This window comes from Rissa tridactyla, chromosome 1, assembly GCF_028500815.1.
Source record: "Rissa tridactyla isolate bRisTri1 chromosome 1, bRisTri1.patW.cur.20221130, whole genome shotgun sequence".
NCBI lineage: Eukaryota > Metazoa > Chordata > Aves > Charadriiformes > Laridae > Rissa > Rissa tridactyla.
The window spans coordinates 168,598,457-168,617,073 of NC_071466.1; the positions used below are offsets into that span (position 1 = coordinate 168,598,457).

At 39.6% G+C, this 18,617-nt stretch overlaps 1 protein-coding gene across 4 annotated transcripts in view; it reads left to right on the forward strand.

The window, feature by feature from the left end:
• The first annotated feature begins 444 nt into the window (after positions 1-444).
• CDK17 (cyclin dependent kinase 17) overlaps positions 445-18,617 on the forward strand; it is a 97,942-nt gene continuing 79,769 nt past the window's right edge. For 2 of the 4 annotated variants that reach the window (XM_054188552.1, XM_054188586.1), the window contains exon 1: positions 445-896. The gene's annotated coding sequence lies outside the window, so the exon portion shown is untranslated. Of the gene's footprint in view, positions 897-998; positions 1,020-18,617 lie in introns of those variants that run through there. The other 2 variants (XM_054188578.1, XM_054188568.1) reach the window with 2 other exon arrangements.

Consider the following 18,617-nt stretch of genomic DNA (forward strand, 5'->3'; position numbering starts at 1 on the left):
ACTGCCAGGGGACGAGGCGAGCAAACGCCCCGTCCCACAGACCGCTCGGGGAAAGCCCTCGGACAGCCAGCAGCTGGCCCGGCCGCGCGGCGGCCTCCCGGGCCTCGGCAGCCGCCGCCGGGGAGATCCGCTTCCTCCCGAGGGAGGCGGTGGCTGCGCAGGGACGCTGAGGCGGGAGCAGCAGCGCCCCCTCGGCTCGGCTCGGCTCCGCCCGGCCGGGGGCTCCTTCTTGGGGCAGCCGGCCTGGGGAAGGGCTGAGGCGGGAGCCCCCCGTTCCGCCGCCACCCGGGGCATTCCCCGCGGCGCGGGCCCCGCGCTCCGCCCTCAGACCCCCCCCGTCCCGCCGGGCCGCTCTGCTCCCCGCTCCGCCACCGGCTAAGGCGCCGCTAGGTGTCGCCGGCGCCCGGGCCTCCCCCGCGGCCCCTCCTGCGCTGGGGCTGCCGGCGGGGCCGTCTCAGTGCGAGCCTCCGCGCTGCGAGCGGGCGGAGGCTTCAGCCCGCGGCGGAGACGCGCAGCCCGGCTCGGCTCCCCTTTTCCCCGCGCAACCCGGCCCGCCTGACGCGAGCCCACCCGCGCCGCTCTCCGCACCGCCAGCGGCCGGGCGGGCGGCTCCCGAGCTCGGCCTGCGGCCGCTCTCCGGCGGCGGCGGGGAGCCGCGGCAAGGCGAAGGCTGCGGCGGCGGCGGGGGGAGCAGCCATGTTGGAGCGGGGAATAAAGTGACTTTCCTCGGGGAGGGAGCGCGGCCGGCGGCCCGGCGGAGGCGGCGGCTCTCGGGGCAGCGAGGGAAAGGGGGGGGCTCGGCTCCCAGCGGCCGGATACCGCTCCTGGGCGGAGGAGGAGGGGAAGGAGAAGGGGGAGAGGAACCGCCCCGGACCCACGGAGCTCCGGCGCTGCTGGTGAGTTGTGGCTGCTCATTGTCTGCCGGCCCGGGGGTGCGGGGTTGGGGTTGGGGCCCGGCCCGCGGGGACCGCAGGGGGCCCTCGGCCTGCGTGTGCGTGGGACGTCGCGGGGGGGATAAGGTGAAAGCGCGGCCCCGGAGGAGGGGGGAAGGTGATGGGGGGGGGGCCCGTGGGGGGAGCGCCCTGCCAGAGGGGCTGCTCGGGGAGCCCGCGGGGGCCGGCAGGGCCGCTCTGCGCCCCCGGGCAGGGCAGGGCCGGGCCGGGGAGGGCTGTGGGGGATTTCCGCTGCCCGTTGGCGGCTGGGAGCGGCTCGGCGGGGGCCGGGGAGGACTGAGCCCCTTCTGCGGGGGGAGCCGAGGGCAGGCGGGCCCGAGGGGTGAGCCGGGGTTGGTGGCCCGTGAGCGCCGCGGGGTTTGGGGGTGATCCTATGCTCGGAACCGTCCCTTCCCCGCCGCCTCCTCCCTTGCTTTCTCCTGACAGCTCTTCTCCCCGCAGCCTCCGCACATATGACACATTCCCTCCTATTGCAGGTCTACCCCCACCCCCCGCACACCCGAAATACGTAGGTTTCTGTGCGTGGCATAAGAGTTTTTTTGTGCCCTGAGCTTTGAGTTTGCAGATGACAGGATACGTGAACATTTGCTGACCCTGAACTTCTGTGAACTCCTCTTCTCCCTCCCCTTCCTCTCTCAGATATGTAATGGTTTGAGTCCAGTGAGAGCAAAATGGTTCTTCTCTTGCAAGGAGGGGGGAAATTAGGTGGCATTAGGTATATTTTATATCTCATGGAAATCTACTACACCCACCGGTTCCAGGACTGTGCTCATAGGAGTGGATTAGCTGCTGCGTTAGAAGAATGCTGACCTTGATCCCCTTTGTCTCTCCTGCAACATTTTTGGTACCTGGCTGGAGTTGTTTTAAACTCGTTGCTGTCTTTGGCAGTTTTCTAATGGTGGTTAGCAGTATTATGGGTGTTGTGAGGGCAACAGGGCCGAGATGTATCGTAATCCAAACTAAATAATTTCAAAAGCATCTCTTTCCCTTTTTTTTAAAAAAAAAAAAAGGTGAATAATTTATATGTGTTTTTTTCTGTTTGTAATTTAACAGAAGATCAATAGCAAATTCTTTGTAGCTATTATGACATAGATAGCAGGAGAGGAAGCCTGGTTTGACATTCTTCCATTCCCCCAGCTCCCTCCTTTTTTAATTGTATTAATTGAACTGGAAACTAGATGGCAAAAGGTTAAATACTCGGAAGATGTAGGGCAGAAGGAAACACTTATTAAATTAGGCATAGTACCAAATTCAGGTTTGTTTTCTTATTAGAATTGGGTAAAAGTGAAGTAGGTGATCTGGTATTTTATGTGCTTACGGTGTTAAAGAAGTTGCCATATTGCTTTGTTGTAGGAATTCTGTATCCTCATATGCAGCTCTTGTTATTTATACCGGCACTTCAGTAAGTGATGGGAGAGAGACTTGTTTTGAATAATTAACACAAAAGTAACAGATATGAAAACATGAAATCGTATGTTTGAAATGCATAGTGAAAAATTTCCTTAAAAATTATCTATACTTGAAAGAACAAACTGAATTTACTTCTTCAACATAGAGAAACCATTATAATGTTAACTTGGCATTGAAAGGGCCACTTAAATTTAAAAGATGAAAGCATCTTTTTTGATCGTGTTATTTAAATACTGCTTTGACAATAATGAGTCTGGCTTACAAAAATCTTTAGTAAGGATAACGCAGTGAAGTTCATACCTTGCATTTGCATGTTGTGTGGTATAGCCCTGTGTTTACCCAGGATGGAGCTCTACACAAATCAGTAGGTGGGGTCTGCCTACATCCATACCGAAGAGTTTGCAAATTGGAGCCTGCTGTCTGAAGCAAATTATAGTTTGAAAGTGGCGAGTCATTTATTTTCAGCTTGGCTAAGGATGTAGTGCATTAATTGATCTTTTTAATATGTAAAATACCACTAATGTGCAGTGAAATACTTCATTTAGAATTCCAAATATAATTAGATTGAGAATAACTGAAAACCAGAACAGGGCCGTGTTTTTCCCCTGGATGACTCTGGCTTCAATTTCTGCCTGACGCAGCAGTGTGAAAATATGATACAGCTGATGACATGGGTGTTGAGATATTCTGTATGCCTATGTTATTGTTACAGTGTGGAGCTCTTAACAGTAAAACTCTGCAGAATTTTTTGAATGGCTTACTAACGTACAAAGTTTTCTAATTTCTTAAATGATTACTTGCTACTAGAAGAAAAAAATAAATGTTTCACTAGTCTTAATAAGTTTTGTTTCAGTACAGTATATTTGAGTAATTGCACCTAAAAAGTGCAGTCCGGAAAGACTTCGTTGGAGACTGATTCAGTGGACAGTCTGCATTAAAAGGTTTCTGTGAATTTGCTCTTTATTCTTTTTCGCATTTAAAGGAAGCTGCTGATATTTCACATAGTGATCAGCATTTATTTGTTGGCCAAGAAGGCTAATCAGCTGTTTTTTGAAAAGGCTTATATACTAGTTGTTTCCTTATTGAAGATGTAATCTGGTGCAATGTGAAAATGGACAAGATCATGTCTAAAAATCAAGCTCAATAGTAATAGAGCTTTTCTAGTGTAAACTCACCTTTTGTAAATTCACTAAATGTTGCTTACAGTTCTTAAGTTACGGGTATCTTGAGTTCTTAAGCTCCATGCTTCTTAATGCTTGCTTTTTTATTTTTACAGCAAGCTCTGAATATGTATCTACTGAGGCAGCTGTACACCACTGTAATCAGTGGCACTTCACGACTGGATATAAAACACTACTCCACAACTTTAGCTTGTAAAAATGCTTTTAAAATGCCAAATGTTTACTCAACAGTTATGCTTCACATCTAAAGAACAAACTAAACCCGTGTATTGCTTGGGATCATTTTCTTTTTTGCAATGCACATAATTGTAGCAATGACTTTTTCCTTCTGAGTGTAAGAACTGAAATTTTTTTTTGTGCCTGTTCACATGCAGATGTAGAGACTATCTTACTTGAATGTTAGAGGTAAGAGCATTTTACATTTAAATATTTTCATTACTAGGCAGTAGTTTTAATTTACTGAACTTATTAAAAACCTTTTAGAAATAAAGATGTTTTAAAAAAAAAAACTTTACAATGTTTTCTTGACCTGCTATGTATGCCTTTTGGGGCCTAGTAATGTTTTTCCCCATTAAGTGAGGAAGAACAGATGCTGCTTCCTCCAGAAATACTAGACTCCCAGAACTGCCCATTAATGATGTGGAATGCTTTCTTTTTCATGTGTATTTTGTGAAGAGTTGTGATGTACTTCTGACAGCTGTTTCACTGAAGAGCGAAAGTTAGTACTTGTTTATCCAAACGAGTAGTTATAATTCTGTATCTGATAAAAATCCATACACGCGTACTCTTAAGTGACCTGATGGATTGGCAATTCTTCTAGAGTTGTTGGTTTCCTGGACTCCTTTCAGCGGAGATGTCAACTCCAGCGTTCGGTAGAACTGGCTAAGGAGAACATCTACAGTGGTTTAAACCTTGAGCATTTAACCACTGATATTGATAGTCACAAGGAGTAAAGAAAACTGGAACTTGAGCTAGTTTGCCAATTTAGAGCATAAGAACATTGAGGAAAAAAAAAAAAAGGGGTTCTCTTTCAGTTCTGTGATCTTGTTATATGGAAAACAATAACCTTATTGGATGCATAGTTGCATAGATCAGGTAATTTATACTGGGTCAGCTTTTGATACATCAGTCCTCAGGTGACAGGTGGTGATAGGGCTTTTGCCACTTCCTTGGAGATCATTATATCCTGTATCTGACTGTATGACAAAATACTATAGACAGACTGATACTGGAAATCACCGTTAACTCTGTGCTTTACTGACATATTTGGGCTTTTGTGGTCTAGTGCCTGTTTTTAAAGGGTTAGAAATTTATTTCAGTAGGGAACATCAGGTTATCAGAGGTGTTACATATAAGCACAAATGACAGAGAAAAAAGAAATGTGAGTAGCATCATCAAAAAATGCAGCAGCAGAAGAAATAACTGTAAAATCCTGTTTTATTTTTTCATGTGGTGGGGTAGAATTGGGCATAATGATTTTAAGAAAAGGGAAAATACCAACTTCATAACATTTTTTTAATAAACACTCCAAGGCTTCTGTGAATTTCATAACAATTTTCTGCTTGCTTACTGTGTTTTCAGGGTATTATAGAAGTAAGCTGAAGAACAGTTTTATCCTAGATTTTGATTGTGACCTTTTTTCCCTTATTTTTTTTTTTTAATCTTCTCTGGAACAACTAGTTGTGTGTATATTATGATGAACAAGGGTGCGTTATTATACCAGAACAAAGAAACGACATGTCTTTCATTTACACTCCTAGCTACAGTTCTTGCCTGTCTCTGTGTTTTAGGTTGGGCTTGCTAGGTATCTTGCATAAGTGAATGTTACTCTGTGCCCTCTAATCATATTTCATTTAATTATAATCTATACCTCATAATTGTACTCCTTTCTTTGACTGCTGCTGTTCTCAAGGCTTGGTAAGAGTTACACGATGGTCTCTGATTTTTAACATCTACATTTTGTCAGCTTCACTAAGGATACTTGCGTGCTTTCAGTTTGTGTTAAAGTTGGCAGGATCATGACTTTCTCTTCTGTGCTCAGTGGGCATTTTGCAGGCACGCAGCTGTACCGATACCATTATATCATAGTGAACTGCCATAACCTGCGTAGTCTTCTTTCCGGAATGTCTCTCCAAGTATTTCTGGCTTCCCACTCTTACCTTTCTGATACAGAAGTATCTTGATTTGTTTGCATTTTGTTCAGGTATGTGCAAGACATTTTTGTACAGCAATCATTAAAGGTGACATTTAACGAGGTTTACAATAATGGGTACTGATCGGTGTTCACTAAAATAAAGATCTTTGGGAAATATGGATCACTGAGAATTATCAAAGAATATTACTTATCAGCAAACCCATTGTCCTGTACATTGAGAGAAAACTGTTTGGGTTAAGAAGTTAACAGTGGCCTGTAGGAGTAAAGAAGAGAGTTTACAAAAATATAAAGTTGAATTAAATGGATATGATTGGTAAGGGAAGCTGAAGACTGTGATAAGGAATACCCATGCTTTCACGGACTACGAAAATAAGGCAGGGTGTGTTTTAGGAGGAAAATGAATTCTAACAAAGCTTGTTACAAACACTAAAGAAAATGCTAGCATTTGATGATCATCAGAAGAGGTTGAAGTTCCTTAAATACTGCTATTCAGAAGTAAAACCAGATGATAGTCATATGTGATTGTCTGAAACGCTTCGTAAGAAAACTTGAGGGTGTTAAACAGCAGCCACTGGAGTTGTGCGGTAAAAAACTGTGAAAGTTGGTAGGGCGCATTCTTCTGATGTTTTTCAGTATGTCTCAGAATACTGAGAAATTCTGTAATTTTAGCACAACATAAGGTTTCTTTCAGTGGTTTTAAAAGTTAATAATATGCATAGTAATGGATATTGACTGAGCAGGAGTTCAAGTAGAGGAAATAATTGTTCAGATAATATTTATAGAAGGCTGATCTTGTGAAATTAACTTCTGGTTCTCTTGGTAAGATTAAAAACTTTGTGTGGTGTAATATTGTTGATGTTGCAGACAGGCTTCTCTGAAACCTTTCGCTTGGCTGTTATGTGACATTTTGATTAAGGAACGAAAGTGATAGATCAAGTGTCTGCGTATGAAATGGTTTAAAACCTGGCGGATAATGTGAATCAAGTGGTTAACTATAAATAGTTGCTGTTATGTAACTGTGTGTGATGAGGGCTCCTCATCGTCAAAGTACGTTAATGAAGGAGCACTGGGAAACCTGCTCAGTGCCCACTGTTGGACATTGCCACCAGTGAAGTGAAAGCCAGTGAAAATTGCTGATGGTTTTTGTAGCTCGCAGAAATTGGGAAAACAATAGAGACTGCAGAACGGGTCATTAGCGCAGGGTGGATGCTTGGAAAAATGGCAGTTTCCTGATTGTTTGCTTGATGTGGCGTTTTATATCAGGCTTTAAAAGATTGAATAAATTATGTTGACTTTTAAAATAAATTAATGACATTTTGTAATTGAAAGAAATAAAATATAAGCAGCTATTAATATTGTCTTAGTTGGGGAATTTATTTCGTAAAAGCGTTGGAATAGTTTTTCACGTATAATACAGAACAGATATTAAGTGTTAATCCACATTCAGTATGTGGGTTTGGGGGAAAGCATTTATTTTTAAAATATATTAATAATATAATTAATAATTCATTAATAATATACAAGAGAAGGAGGATCAGTTCTGAAATAATAAATTGCATTTTGCTATATTTCCACCAGTTTTCTGTAAATCTTGAAGCAAAGTTGAATTTCTAAATATAGAATTCATAAACATTCTATGTAAGCCAGAAAGGTTGTGGTCATATATATGTTTAACTGGGGAAAATTAAAAGCCATTTTTTCAGTTTGTCCTTAGTTTATTGCCAGAGCAGCTTCTTCTGTTCTTTCTCTCTTCGTCAAGATCTGGTTGTCACAAACAGCAGTAGAGTATTTACACATGCAGGAGGCTTGCTTCCTTCTTAAGTACTATTCAGTATGAAAGCTCTGTCATAAATATCTTACTAAATTGTTTAAGCGTCTGCCTGTAAAACTTGAAACTATTTCATAATTTGCCTTACTTATGCTTGCTCTGGAAACTAAATATAAAACTTAAGTCTTCCTGCATGACTGTGGGAGACTAAACTTGGGCTGGTGCTGCCTGTGAATAACTTTGTTGCTCCACAAGCAGTTTAAACTGGCATGACTTTGGCACTGTTGCTTAAAGCTGTGGTTGTTTTCCCCTTCGGTGGCTGCTGCTCCCCACGCTCCTGCCTTTGCACCAGCAGGTGTTCTGTGACCGTTTTGACTGTGCCAGGGAACCGATGGGGGCTAAAATAGGCATTTGGGTTCAACTTTGCTTTTGTTTTCACACGTAAATAACAGTCTCTTTCTGCAGAATCAATGGAAAAGCAATGGCTTGTAATTATTTTTTTAAATATCCTGAGCAGATGGGAGGGGAAACTTCCTGTTGTACAGAGAGGAAAGGAGGTCCTCAACTGCTAAATATATCAGACATATATGCTATAATGAAGTCTTTTAAAAGTGATGTGTAAAACAGCATCTCAGAAACTTATTTTGGTAGTGAATAAGAAGGGACAGTGGAGAAATTATTACTGATAAATCTTTTAAAATATGTTCTTAATGTTAAATATGGGTGCATCTTTGAAGTGGGAGTTATGAAAAGAAATAGGATTTTTGGTGTGGAAGTTCTTAGTGTTGGAGGAAAGAAATCTAAGGAAACTGAAAATAGTATTTTTTCTTGAAAATAATATTTAACAACTGAACTACATAAGCTGAAATTGATCTATGGTAGGAGTTCAAAAAATTTTGGATAGACAACAATAAAAGAAGAAAAACAGTTAATAACCATAGTGGTCATATTTTAAAGGGGTGCAATAGGGGAGCTGTGCAGCGTCTTTTTTTCTTCCGAAGAAGTGATCACTTCAGGAGAGACAGGATGAGATCTTTGGTTTCATTGAAGCTACAGTTTGTATTTAAATCATTGAATTGAGTGTTCTTGAGAATAATGTCCTGTACAATACTCAGATAAAGCAATTTCAGAGGCAGTTCCAAAAGTTTAAGATTCTCCATATATTTCATTACCTTTGTCAGTATGATTCAGTATGTTATGGCGAAGAAGCAAAATATTTTCAAGCTTATGCTATTTACCTTCAGGATTAAACAAGATAAACAGCTTACAGTGTTCCCATTTGCACAAGTCACAGTATTTTTAAACCTGCTGCTTGTAATTCTGAGTTGTTTATCATGAAGTGCAGTTAACCTAAATGTTTTATGGTGACTTGTTTCTGATATATCTCAGTATAATTCTCAAAAGCAAAATGTTTGATCCAGAAGCCCCCCAAAAAGGTTTAAAACGTATTTAGGCAAAAGAAGGCCTTTTGTTATTAAGCATTCTCTTTTTATTTTTCTGGACAGCACAGAAGAAACAGCATAACGGTGTGTAGTAATTAGTTTGCTCAGTGGGTGTATGCTTTTCTTCTTGAATTGTACAATTTTAGTATTTTAAGAGCAATACTAAATAGAGTATGAGTTCTGAATATATTGATTTGGTATGCTTTGACAGTAAGCTTAGTTACTGCATTTTAAAATGCCTTTGGTTTTAGTTTGTGTATAAAATGTAAAGTGCTGAGTGTTGTTAACAAAGTGTTCTGAACCTGCTTCCTTTAAAATGGGCCTTTTTTTTTTTCCAGTGGTCTTACATAATAGGAGTTTTGGTTTCCTGGTATTTGTGAATATTTCTGGTAGTGGAAGAGGTAGACATTAGTTGAAGGATTTAAGTCATAAGTTGTTTGTCATTGTTAAAAGTTATTTTGGGGATGAATGGATAGCCAGTGATGACTTGCATCGGTAGCTGTGTCTTAACAAAATACCTATGTTCTTTTTAATCATGTTTTCTAGGAGTGGGTAGATAAAACCTGGATTTTTTTTTTTCAGCAAATAATTTATTCATATCTAAAGTGCAAATTGTGCCAGGTTGACTGATTTGGGATTTACTTTTTTAAAAAAAAATATTTTTTTTTAATGCTCATCTCTATACCCAGTAGAGAGAAACAGTTTCAGAAGGTAATCCAAAGATCTTGATATAGAGCTGCCTCTTTTTCCACATTCCCTTTGGAGGGAGGCCATCACAGTCGTCGTTTTTGTATTGCAACATTAGATTTTGAGATGAATTAAGTGCTTGCTTCAGAATAATTTTTACTGCATCAGTAAACTGAACGGGTTTCCACTACTATGTGGAAAGTACTGGGGGGAAGGAGGAGGGCAGGAATTACACGGTTGATGGTGAAGGAGGAAGAGAGGGTGGCTGGGGGATGGAGTCAAGCGTTTTCTTACTGGTGGTGGGAAACTGTTAATTGACCCCAGAACTGGTATGAAACTTTCTCCTAAGTGCCTCAGGTGCCTAAAGATGAATAATGTGAATTCCCCCCTGCAATTTATGCAATTAGGTCTTTAATATGTAAGAAAGAAAATGTGCAGATTTTTTTTTATTGTTCACTTCTGCTTGCAGGTGCTTAGCATGAATTAAAATTCCAGTCACGTGAGCAGAAGTGATAGTATATTTTGATATTAAAATAGATTGCTGAACGATCTGTTTTCATTTTATGTCTCATGGCAGTTTCAGAAACGAGGGTTGCAAGGACAAATAAAAATGATCTGGTTTTTTTGCATCGGGAGAACCTGGTTCTTCAAATATGTATGCTCCATGATAAAATAAGCCTAGTGAAGATTTGAGCGTAAACTACACCTGCAGTTGTTATTCATTATTGACTTTTTCATGACATTAAACTGCAGTTAGTTGTAAATTTACATCTTTACATGGTTGGATTGTCATATCTGCTCTTGGTAACTGAAATTGTATCTTAATTCAGAGTTTATTTTTGTTTTTGCTTGGAAAATAGGATGTGAAATCTGTTTTACTTGCACATAGAGAATGACTTCTGGGGGTTGGTTGACATTACTTGCCAAGTTTTATGCTAGTTTAGATGGCCTGTTGAAGATGTTGTCTTAGGATATAACTGCAACAGGTTTTGTGTAGTGACTTTGGTCAGTTTTTGTGGAAAGTAGTGCATCGCTAGCTAAAGAAGTATGTAGGGATGGATTATGTCAATTTTTGATTGCTTAACTTGAGGCTTCTTTAAGATACTGATCTTCAAGGAGTGAATGCTGAGGATGTTTTGAAAATCATCCTTAACAGCGTTGGCCGCAGAGAGCTGTTAACAAAAATAATACCCCAACAGTGCCTGAAAACCTAGTGGTATAGATTCTGGTAAACATTTCTAAGAAACAACTGGAGGAGAAGCAAAGACAGTTTATCTGTAAAATATTAGTAAGCCAGCTTTATACTAACACAGTATTCTATGTCTAAGCGGTATCTTGCTCTCGGTCTTTTTATACCAACGTAAAGGAATCTATCCTGGACTATTTAACCTGCTTTAATGCTTTACTCATTCTAGGTGATTGCTCTGCTGCCTTTTCCAGTATTAAGTCAGGTGGAACTAACACATGCGTCACCTCACTGCTTCCAGATCGGCCTGAAACAAAGACTTTGAAAGCAGTCCTGTTGACTGTCTTCTACAGGGAACATTCTCACTTAACTACATTGGGTATACAGAGCTTTCAGTAGTAGACTATTTAAAAAACAAAAACAAAGGTCTTTGTCACTTAAGGAGGAAGAAACCCCTCAAACCTCTGATAAAGCACAGGAAGCAAAATTGTTGACGGAGAAAATTCCTTTTCTGTATAGTCACTTTTATGAGAAGAGCCACACCCCAAAGGTAATGTATTTAACTGTTAGTGGATCCCAGTGACATAATAGAATTTTTTTCCCCCTTGTATTCAGAGGTTTAAAAGAGATAAAGAAAATTAAGTGGGTTACCACATTGTTTGTGTTATGTTCCAATTTATAAATATTTGCCTCTTCATTACTGTAAGAGGCTTCAGAAAAATAACATGTTCTGTTTTGTGCAAAAGTGAGAGACATCTCTGATGGCTCTTTGATCTCTTAACTCCTGACAAAGCTCCTTCCACAGTGTGTACAAGCCTTGCTTTTTCTGCTAGGTAGTAATATTCCAGTTGGATTGAGTTATGGTGGCTCTTTGTCATAAAAAGCAGGAAGCTTTTTGATTAAACAGTCTGAAATACAGAGGAGTGTAGAGGTGAACTTTTATTTTTAGTAATGTCCCTTTCCTCCTCCTCGGATGAGTGGCTTTGCTGTATTTTTGAACGAAACCTTAGGGTTAGCAGTGGTTTTGTTGGGTAGCAAAGGGAATGAATTCAGGAGTAAGAGGTGAGGGCAGGAGTGCCTAGCTAGGACCAAGGGAGAGCTTTATGGGTAGGGCATGACGTTCTGGCAGGCTGCATCCAGAATTGGGTATTACTGGAGTGCGTTCTCGTGAAATATTGTGAATCTGGTGGGTTTTTTGTTTGGTTTTTAAGCCAGAGAAAGGCCCAGGGGTTGTCTTAGGGCTTTGCCGTCTGTGCTGTCAACAGTATTTTGATCTAAAAAGTCAGACATCTGTGTTTACATAGTGAGGCACAGCATATGTAAAACTACTCTTAGATCCCTGTACTGCAGGTTTTCTTTGAGAGATGCTGCGTACAGTGTTATTCATGATACATACTGATTATGTGCTCTAAGGATAATTAAATGTTTTGAACTTCATTAGGCCATAGAGGTGTATCCAGGTATCCTTTTTTATTTTTAAGTTCCCGTCATGAAACACTGTAGATTGAATAATACAATGTAGAAAAGCAAGAGGTGATTACTGCATGGTGCCGTTCATTGCTCTCAAACACACGCTCTGCAGCATCAAAAGTTTTATGACAAGAGGAGATTGAATTGAAGCTAAGAAATGTTTTGGGTGTCCCAACAGCATTGTCTTGAAGTAATATTAGTTTAAACTTTTCCGCGGTTTTGACACCATTTTTCATTGACCAGCCCTTCAGTAGAACACACTTCACTTCTGCGCATCCGTATCCATGATGCTGTGAAATGCCTTTTTTTTTTTTTTTTTTTTTAATACCTTGAAGCTTTAAGTGTATGAAACTTAAATACTGGGAATTCCATTAATAAGGTTTAAACTTCCTAAAGACAAAAAGCAGCTTTTTTCCTTAATTTCCAGTATAGGTTTGTTATCTTTTTTGTCCATCAATATTTTGGAATGTGCTGTGTTTCCTAAAAACTGTCAGTAGAGAATCTCAAGAGGCATGCTATGATGCTGTGTTGTTATTGTTGGACGGTTTAGTGCGCTTAAATCTTTGCAGCTTATCTGTTTTTTTGTCCTTGTCTTCTTTAGTTAGTTGAATGGTACTAGAAATTATTAATATTTGAATTTTAGATTTTTCTTTTACATTGAATTTTGGATAGGTTTTTTTAAGGGCCCTTAGAATAATTTTCATCTGCCTTGCTCATCAGATGGCAAAGCTGATGTTTTTGGTGTTACTTCAAGCATCCAAGATCACTGAGTGGCAAAGTGGCAAAGTTAGTCATAGGATCTATTCTCAGCCCAGGTTTTCCTTGCTCTTTTCTGTCTTCCCTACATCTGCATATGTGGTGCAGAAATTTTATTTACTCAAATAATTCCAGGAGATTAACTGTAAGAATTTGTATTGCTGTAATAAGGATTGAAATTTGTAGCTTCTGATCTGTAACTTTGTTGGCATAATTTTTTTGCTTGATTTATTTTAAATGGATACGGATGTTTCAGTATGCAATAACACGGTATTTTTCTAGAGTATAACACAATGTATAATAAGAGCTTTAATTTTTTTTATAGATTCTGTTTGGAACTTTGCTGGTGCATATGCTTTTAATAGTATTTAATAGTATTTTAATACTATGAAGGCTGGAGTCTTCATCTGAAAATTATTCATTGTAAAGTTTAAAATTGATTATGTGTATTTCTTCCACCTTATGTAATTTCCTAGAATGGGGAAGGTATGTTTGAAAACAATAGAATGATTTAATTCTGTATAATTTTGAGACACTACTTAGAGACAGCCTATGTATTATATTGAAGCTTTTTTTAAATGTTGATTTTTTTTTTAAAGTGATGTGCAGTCTAAATTCAGACAAATAAAAAGAAAAATCATGATCTATATTAAATGTTAATTAAATTCATAGAAAGTAGAAAGGTAACTGATGGATAGAAGGACATTATGACCTTGTAGAAAACAGAAGGTATTTAGGATTATAATAAGCATTAGTAGGCTTTCTGTACCATAGGCCCTTGTATATTTTGTTTAAGAGATCTGGAAGTAACTTTCATAAATGTGACCTGTTTTTAGATTTAGTTTGTCTTTTGGACTATTGGAAATCCTGCTTATGATGTATTTGGAACTTTTTACTTGAAAGATGCAACACAGGTTTCAGGTATTTCTTTAGTGAAACATTCACGTGTATTGAGAGGAGGAGATAAAATTGCAGTTTTATGGCGGGGTGAAATTTGTATACAGCAAATGAGATGTAAAGAAATGCAACCACATGTTCTTCACACATGCAGGAGCATGTTCTGTAGGCAATTTCTGCAGTTATCTTTGTTGCACACTGCATGAGTAGCTAATGTACGTTGGGCATGTTATAAATGCATGTCTGGCATGTCAGAATATGATTTTACTGCATAAATCATAAATACTTTATTCAGTATTTTCACTGCTCATTACACAGAATTGTCTAGCAGCACTTGAGAGAGTAAATGAATTCTCTTAAGACCTAAATGCTGTCATCAGCAATATCTATGTGTTTGCATTCTCGACTGCATGGGCTGTACGTGGACCACTTTTTGAAATAATCCACTGTGTGAATAAAGAATATTCAAGCCTCTGTCATGCTAAAGTAGAAGTTTAATACAAGCACTAAATCAATTAAAAATACTGGTATTTTTTGATAGTGAAACTGTCTCAAATGTATACATCCTGTCTCAAAACGGCAGTATTAATCATTTAGTAGGGTTAAAAGAGAAAGTGTCTTTTCAACAGCTCTTTGTAATTATATAAAGTTAATTATTTATTTTAAAGGGGGAAGTGAATTTTCTTTGTATTGAAATGGTGTACAGTGCTAAAATGAAGCTGATCTGTAGTATGTGATGTGCTGTTTATCAACACGATGCACTGTAATTTAGGATCATTTCATGAAAATAGCAATAGCTTCAAGGTGTTTTTATTTATCCAACCAGATCAACATAAATGATTTGAATTAAAAACGACGTTTGAGGCTTTTTTACAAAAGGTTGTGCCTCTCTCGGAGTACAGGGAGCTGGGAGTGGCGTTCCTGTCCTGGGGTGTGTAAGGCCGACAGGGGCCAGGGCATGGCCGGGACTGGGCTCTTTGTAGCCTGGCTGTGTCAGGGAGAGTGACGTCGCCACCATCACTCCCCTTCTGGTGGGTCTAGCAGGTGCATTCTTTAATGATAAAACCAGCTTGCTACCTCAAAGCTCAGAAAAGCATCTTAAATTTCTGCATTAATCCTCTTCTTTCTAAAAGCAGTATTTGTGTTCCCATTCCTCTCTCTGTTCTCCCCTAACTTGGACATTTGGTCGTCTTAGTCAGCAGACTTAAACTCTAATAAAACGTGATTTTGGTGCCAAGACAAAGGTTTCTGTCTCTAGGGAAGAGATTAGGTTGGGTATGTTGTGAGCTACAGAGGAATAAGCATTTATTTGCAGGGTGAATTTTTCACCTGTTCGTGCCATATCTGTTTTAAGGATAAAAAGAAGTTGTTGAAGAGTAAAAAAGCTTTGAAGTGAATATGTATTTACTGTCACCTCCAAAAGTCATGACTGACTAGGTTGTATACCAGTATAGACAGGATCCTTTTGTGGTAAGATATATATATAAAGTCAGGATGAATTTGTGTGTCTTCAGTACCAAGCTGTTCTGAAGCTGAACCAGCTTGAGTGAATTCTTTGTTTCCCCTGTTGCACTGTACACAAGGTTGAAAATAATGGTAGACTTTGGAAAGAGTAAACTGGAAATGGCCATGCGTGACACTTAGCTCCAGTTGCTTTAGCCTTGTCCCCACATTGCATTTTCACTGCGACGTGGTGGTTGTGGTGGTCGTGAGGCTGGAGTAGAAATCGCCTGGTGCTCCAGGGCAGCATTCCTGCTCTCCAGACTTCACCGAAGGAGGTTCCCGCAGTGGGACTGCAAACAGGGTGGTAAAGACATAGGGATTTTCTCTTTGGGTGGTAGCCTCATTTAGTGCCATTTAGAGGAGTTCATGATTAGTCATCTCTGTCTCTTACGTCAGTGGTTTGTTGTGAAGTTATCTGCTGTATGTGCTCGTTGACCTAAACATTAATGTGTTGAACTGCTGTTTGTCAAACGTGTGTATTCCACAAACTTGCATGGTTTTAATTTGTCCTCCAAGATGCTCTGCAAAGTACGTGTGGTCTTTCAGTTGACTTGGTGACGAAATTAGGTAATTCTCACAGAGGATACTTTGACACTGGTCATAAATTAGGTGATCACATAAAACCTGTTTGTTACAAGCCTAATTAATAAGAAACATTTATTCTACACTTACCCCTTCATATCCTCATCGTGTTTTACTAAATGTCAGTTAGGACAATAACATAATGAAAACATGTTGAACAATTTCTCAAGTACCATAATAAATTGTGAAACAAATGATGTCAATCCTGTAAGTCATAATAAAACAAGCTTTTTGAGCTTATTGGGCTGTCTTAAGGAAATACATTCAGTAAGAATTTTTGCTTGTGGTTTGCAAAACGTGAACTGCAGTAGAAGTGAAGTTCCGGAAGAAGTTTGTTGAGTAGTAGATAGAACAATACTGTTCTGATAGTAGCAGAAAGACTTTGATTCTTACTCTTGCTTTTATTTTATTGTGAAGACTGAGTGTTTGAGTACGAGGGGTTCAGCCATGGTACTTCTAACTGGATTTCGTTTTGCTATGCCTAGGAATGGAAAGCTTAGCAAGGCTTTTCACTGGTATGAAAGGCAGTATCTGCGTCTTGATTCTTCACCTGCCCTTTTTTTTTGGTGTTCAGTTTGCTCTGTGTTACTGTGAAAACAATATAATCTGTATTTTAAAGAGAAGATACAAGATGTAGAATATGTTTCACGTGTTCAGAAATAATCAGATTTGGCTTAAAAAGCATACTTGGCCTGTTTATCAATTGCATTGGAATACCCACATGTATGTAGCTTAGTTTTAGTCTTTAGATTCCAGTTTGGTTTTTCTCCCAAAAGCAGTGTTCCTTCTACCAAATAAAAGAGTTTAGCCCGACTTACTGTATTTTGATATTTTAAATCACGATGCTGGGATACACATGAGCCTTCAAAAGGTTTATTTTCTTTATGTTGAAATTTCTAATCAACTAAAAGTCTCTTCTGTTTGGCTTTCTTATTTCTCTCTTACACTGTCATGTTTGGTAAGCAAGAGCTAACCTTCTCTGGAAAGAAGCAGGATACCTGGTTTATGTTACTGTTGTAATAGATTTGTGCAACATGCAGAGAGTAGGTGTAGCAAGAATACGCTTTAAAAGTATTGGTCTCAACCTTTCTTTGCTTTTTAAATCAGATTAGGATGTTTACCATGCAAATTTAATGATAGATATATACTTGAAAACCAAATAAATTTTAATTTTATTAACCCTGTTGATAGGAGATTGTTTAATGGGATGATAGAGATTTTTGCTGTGGAGTCTTGTTAGAGTGAGCAAGAAATGTGGAAGATGTATGTGGGAATAAGGACAGCTCATATAGAGCAGTCAGTGTCATCCCGACTGCGTGTGAGTCTCTGACATTCAGCAGGTGAACTCTGCATTTTGTTCCCTCTGATGTCTGATATGGGACAAGTAGTAAATTTCATGCTAACTTTAAAATCTTTCGAATTTGATACTTAGAGCTTTTTCTAGCGCGTGGTCAGGTAGTTGTGTGTTTAGCTATTCATCTCAGAAGTTAACCGTGCAAATGTGTTCATTTGTTCTCTGTTGAAGGGAGAAGCTGCTCTTCAGGCATCCCTTTATCGGGTGCAGTATAAATGTATCAGCGTGAGTCCTGTTCTCTACACGAGGCTAAGATGTTGTATGTGTGTAGGCATGGAAGCTGCACATAGTTAGTTATGTTTGCATGTTCAGTTTTTTTGATTTTATTTTTTTTTTAATAGTCTTTAACACTTTGTAAAGTTCTTCAAGCTTATTCCAGGTAGGGATTTGGGAAGGTGGTTGATCTGTACCTACAGAATTTATGTTGCACGTGGGAAGCATATGATTAAGAAGCCGGTTAGAGTTGATGGAAGCATGTCATGGGGAATTAGGTGTTGGGAAAAGAGGTACCTCCATGCTTGGTTTCTTTCGGGTTTGCCTTGGTAATGTTTGAATGCCTTTGCTTTTTTGCTGTCAAAATGTCATTATTTGGATCTTTCCCAATGTTTTTATTCAAGTGATAGGAAACAGAAGGGAAGGAACTAATTGGTATGAGTCTGGAAAACATGCTCTGAATACACGTACGAGACTTTATGCTTTCTTACACAGATTTCCAGCATGTGAGATACATGGCGCCAGAAGCATCATTCTGGGAATGTAGCTAGAGCTCTTGGGGAGTCCAAAATGTATTTTCATCCTTATTGCCACTGAAGGAAAGTGTGGGTATTTCTCTCCTTATTCAGATTCTCTTAAATTCTTGCTTTATAATGAAGAGCTCTTCTTGATAGTTCATTAGTAATTGCTACCTCCTACCATCTCTTTTGTCAGCGGGGGGTAGGATTTCCTCCTACATCCAGGAGAAAAAAAAAAAAAAAGAGAAAATTAGATAGTGGTAGAGGCTAAAATTAAAAGAAATTTGAGAAGAAATACACCAGGTTAATCTCAAATTCTGTAAGACAGCAATTCTTTCTTTAGATTTTAGGTGAAAAAAAATCATTCTTTCCTTGATAGTGGTATCTTTAGGGGGGCGAGGCAACACCGATGTTGCTGGGCAGAGAGTATTTCCACACAGGTCATCTCCTTGTACTTGGACTAGCTGCCATGTATTGATGTTACACATTTGACTACGGCATTTCTAAGTGGAAAGCTGCCTGCAATTCAGAATCAGTTGCAC